Source organism: Gossypium hirsutum, chromosome A01 (genome assembly GCF_007990345.1).
Source record: "Gossypium hirsutum isolate 1008001.06 chromosome A01, Gossypium_hirsutum_v2.1, whole genome shotgun sequence".
NCBI lineage: Eukaryota > Viridiplantae > Streptophyta > Magnoliopsida > Malvales > Malvaceae > Gossypium > Gossypium hirsutum.
The window spans coordinates 44,064,902-44,070,226 of record NC_053424.1 but is presented as its reverse complement, the minus strand read 5'-3'; positions in this window follow the sequence as shown (position 1 = coordinate 44,070,226).

Sequence of the window (5,325 nt, the reverse complement as noted above, 5' to 3'; positions counted from 1 at the left end):
TTCACAATTCATGCAAGTATATATAATTAACATATGAATTTTGTTCATCAAATCATAGATTCTAACATAACTCATACTATCAGGGATTTGATTGAATAAAATTAAACATTAAAAATAGTTCAGGGATCAATTAGGGACTAAACTGGGCAAATAAAAAAATTATGGGCAAAACTATAAAATCTAAGAAACAGGGGCACATGACTGTGTGGACAGGCCGTGTGAGATGCCTCAAGTCGTATGGCCAAGTCGTGTAACAAACTAAGGCCATTGGTTTACGAACTACATTAGGGTTTCCAAGGCACATGGCTGTGTGGTCCACCCGTGTGGCAAACCGTGTGGAAGGGTCATGCCGATTTGAAATGCGAACTATCTTAGGGTTTGCAGGGGGACATGGTCGTGTGGTCCACACGCCTGTATGGCCCTATCTTAGGCATGGTTTACCCGATTTGCTCATAAAAGAACACACACCTTTCACCGGGATCTCAAACGTTGTTCCTAGTGCCTAGATCTAATCCTGGGTACTTGGAATAGGTCCTTCAAACGAGATTTACACAAGAATCAATAATAATTTCTAATACTTATAAAAAAAATATCAAGATTTTTAAAAAAATTCACAAAAGATTCGTACTCGAGTTTAAAGATTAACAAGAATGATGTTATTATAGGATTTATGGTTTCTACTTATTCGAAAATTGAATACTTGTCTATCTTTGATGAGATTTCGAGGGTTATTGCTGATAAATTCAAAAACTGGTAGGAAATTGTTTTAGTAGAGATTGATTTTGATTTGGGGTGAGCAAAGAAATAACTTTCAAGAACAAAATAATGTGACAGAAAAGGGTAAGAAAGAAAATATGATGATACATAGAGAATAGAGGAAGGAATTCTAATTGGAATGAAAAAAGTAAATCTAAATCCTAATGTAATTAGGAAAGGGATTAAATAGCTAGGTTTTCAAACTTTTAAGGGGCTGAAGGGTAATTTACCCTTTTTGTCGAAAATGAAAAAAAGAAATGGAAATGATGAATGAGTTTGGCGTGATTTGAACCTAAAGACAATGTGGAAATGAAATGCCTTACCACTTGGGGCTGCTACCCATTCTTGGCTTATTTTTACCACTTTTAATATATATACTAGATTGAGATTGTTCCTTAGTTACTTGAAAAAAAATAGAAGAAAATGGGAAAAGTAGGGTTTGAACCTTAGTTCTCTAAGGAGTATTCTAAGCACTTAACCATCAAGACTAAGGCTTATTTCTTGGTGATTTTATTAATTCTAACCCTATGTTAGTTGGGGTGTTACACACCACAAAGACAAATGACTCGTGGCCGCGTTTACATTTCATCTATCATGTAATTCCAATGAAGATATCATTTACCCATTTCTTGGGATATGAATTCCACTATTGTGAATGATGTTACATATTGCAAAAGTTGTATACCCAACGCACTAACTTTCAATTCCTTATCTATTTGAACTAGGGCTTTTACTTACATGAAAGTATACAAATCACACATATAGTTCATTATCCACTCAAGACTAAGGTATTTCAAAATATGAATGTTACAAGTAAATAAATCTATTCTACTTGGGTCATGTCTAATGTACTGTGTCAATCACATATATGTCTCTATCTTCGGGGAGCCATCTGCTTCGATGCTCAAGGCAAAGCATCTCCCCAACTGGACTTGATAGACAACATATTAGTCATTCAATTGTTTTGCTCATTTTCAATTAGAGTAAGGACATATTTAGGTTCATCTACTAATAGAAGTTGTCTTTTCATGTTACTATCCAACCATATAATACCCCTTAGTATTAGTTAAACATTAGATAACCAGTGAGCTAATGTGATGACCCAAAATTCACGGGCATCGCAAAAGTACATTATCGAGCCTTCATCTTAGTGAAACGGGTTTGTAAATAATTATTAGGAATAATTATAAGTCTAGTAGTGTGTTTAATTGGGTCTTAATTAGGTAAATTTGGTTTAATTTAGAGTAATTAAAAAAAAGGGGGATTAGATTGAATAAATGGTAAAAGTTTAATTATAGATTGATAGAAAATAAAAAGGACCAAAAGGGAAATTAAGCCACATTTGGAACTTGACGCGGCATAAAGGAAACAAAATCTAATATTTTTGTTTTATTTATATATATATTATGTTATGTTATGTTAATTTATAGTATTATTAATTTATATACATGTGTAAAATATAAGAAAATACACTTGTAATATATTTGTGTATTTTCTTAAATAATAAGTAAAAGATATTTCTTGATTATTATTACTTAATTGATATTATATTAGTGAATAAATTAATAAGTTGACAAATGTAGGATAATGAGATGATACATGTGTAATAATATGTATAATACAATTGTAATACAAGTATTATTTATTAAGTAGATATTTATTATTTATTGTTAATAAGTAAAAGATATTTATTAGATAAATAATTAAAATTATAAGATTTTTGGTATGGAAAATAAATTAGATAATGACATTTGTAATAATATGAATATATACATTTGTATTATAATTATGTATTTACTTAAATTTTAAGTTAAAGATATTTATTAATTAAATATTGATATTATAAGATTTTTATTTGTTAAATAAAAGAAAGACAAATGGATGGCAATGATAGTGTACAAATGTACAAACATACATGTATACAAATGTATTAATTATATTGTTATTAAATAGATATTTTATAATTATTAAATTAAACTTAAGATAAAATAAAGTAAACAAAATAAAAAGACATGAAAGCAGAAAATAAATAAAGAAACAAAACAAAAGAAACGGAAAAGAAACAGAGAGCAATTCGAATAGGGAGAAAGAAAGAAGGAAAGAAAAATAAAAGGAAAAACTAGGGTTTAGGAGCTTTAAGCTTTAATTGTGACAGCCCTAAATTGACCCTAGTCGGAAAGTGGTTTCGGGACCACTAAACCGAGTCATAAAGATAATTAACCGTCATAGTTGATGCTCATTATATGTACATATGCATGTGTGAAAATTTCATGTTTGAATTTTGTTAATAGTAAGTGAATTTTATCAAATAGGACTTATGTGAGAAAATTTAGAAATGTGCTAGGCAAATGTAAAGTGGCCTAATAATGCATGTTGTGAAATGATGGGTTTGCATGTCAAATTACCCAAAATTAAAGCATAGTGGCCGGCCATGCTATGGGTGGAAACATGTTGTAAACATGTTGTGTTAGTGCGTTATGTTAGAAAGAATAAAAAAAGGGGTTAGGATTAAAGTAATGCAAAAAGGTGGAGTGATGAAAAAAAATGGTCTCATCCATGCCCCCCCCCCTTTGCTGTGAATGGAAGAAAGGAAACAAAGAAAAAAAAAGTGTTCATCCTTGAACATCTTTGGCCGAATAGAAGAAAGAAAGGAAGGGAATGAGCTTGGAGAAAAATCGGCTATAAAGGCTCACTAGATTAAGGTATGTTTAGTGTTGCTTTGAAAGTTCATACATCCCTTGGATGATTAGTCTAAATTCTAACTATCTCATGGATGGATTTGGGATTATTAGAGAGTTAGTATTCGACTAAGAGGCTTCAAAAGTTTTAGTTGAAGCCTTGAGACTATTAGCATGTTAGCTATATGGATGTGTTATGAGGCTTGAGGTGTTAGGTAAATTTGAACTCATCACCAAATTCTTTAAGCAATCCAAGCTAAAAGTTTCGATATTGAGGTATCTTGAGCATCTGGCCATGGTAGGAAGTAGAAGGGAAAATATGGTTGTTGTTAGATGAAGTAGAGTCTAACAAATGAGCACATATGTGCATTAGTTGCTAGATGGAGAAGAATCGGCTAGAAAGTTGTGTGCTAAGGTCGAATATAATTTTGTATATTAATGAGTAATGCATGTGTTGAATTGATGGAAAGGGAGAGGATGCTTTACTAGTGTATATATGTGTATTGGCCAAGTTTTGAACTTGAAACAAAATGGTGTTTAGTCAATACAAGTGACCATACTTGTAGAATGTATTAAGTGTTGCAATCGGCCTCAACATAGACATGTATGTTCGGCCACATGAATGAGTACATAAGTTGATGTGTATGTTCGGCCATAGGTAAGCATATTGATGGCTTTATCTTGACTTAGAAAATTCGGCTAAGGGGAATATTAGCTAATATGTTGAATTCGATTCGTGATTTTGTACATATGTGACCCTAATGTCTAATGTATATATGGGCTAAGTACCTTGAGCTTCTCTTTTGATGTTCGAATGAATTGTATTAAATTGCTTAATGTGATTAAAAATGCGTATGACCATTTTGTATTTGAGCTAAAGGTGGCCATATGACCCATCAAATTCATTGTCATGTTCGGCCATAAGCTAGCATAATGAGACTTTAATAAGTTAAATTTGTTTGAATTAGCTCAAGAGCTTAGAGGACCAAAGTTGGATAAGGGAAAGGAAAAAGTGATCGAATAGCCGCCGAAATCGTTCGACGACATCCGAGGTAAGTTTTCGAGTAATGGAGCTTAGATTATGATTTGATTAGATTATGTATTAAGTAAATCAAAATCATGCTCTTTGTATGTGTCTATTGAGCCGAAATTTGTAAGTGTGATAAGTGTTTTGTGTTTGAGCTCTGGTAATGAAAATGAAATATGGATGTGTCATGATTTATTGATATATGTGCATGGTTATTCGAATGATATCCGGGCTAAGTCCCGAAGGCTTTTATGCTAGGTGACTATAACCGGACTAAGATCCGAAGGCATTCGTGCGAGTTGCTATATCCGGGCTAAGACCCGAAGGCATTTGTGCTAGCGATTATATCCGGGCTAAGACCCGAAGGCATTTGTGCTAGCGACTATATCCGGGCTAAGTCCCGAAGGCATCTGTGCTAGTGACCATATCCGGGCTAAGACCCGAAGGCCTTGTGCAAGTAGTTATATCCGGCTAAATCCCGAAGATTACTTGAGTTTGGGAATGAGCGATCTGCTGTAATAATTTCAATTAATACGCTAGTAAAATCTCAACAACGAGGTATGTGTTGTACATGCATTGGATTAATTGATTCCTCTTAAATAGCATTCGCTCAGTCGATTAAGGAGCTTCCGGTTTTTGGTTAAGTTGATCCCTTATGTATGAATATAAGGGTTGGAAATGTGAAGTAGGACTGATTTTTGAGAATATATGTGTATATGAAATTATCCGTTTAGTTATATGAATGCTATACTTCAGTTGAGCCTAATTTCATTGCTCAAAACTTACTAAGCATTAAATGCTTACTCCGTTTCTTTGAATCTCTGTTTTATAGATTTGGTTCGTCAGCTATCGGACTCGGGATTA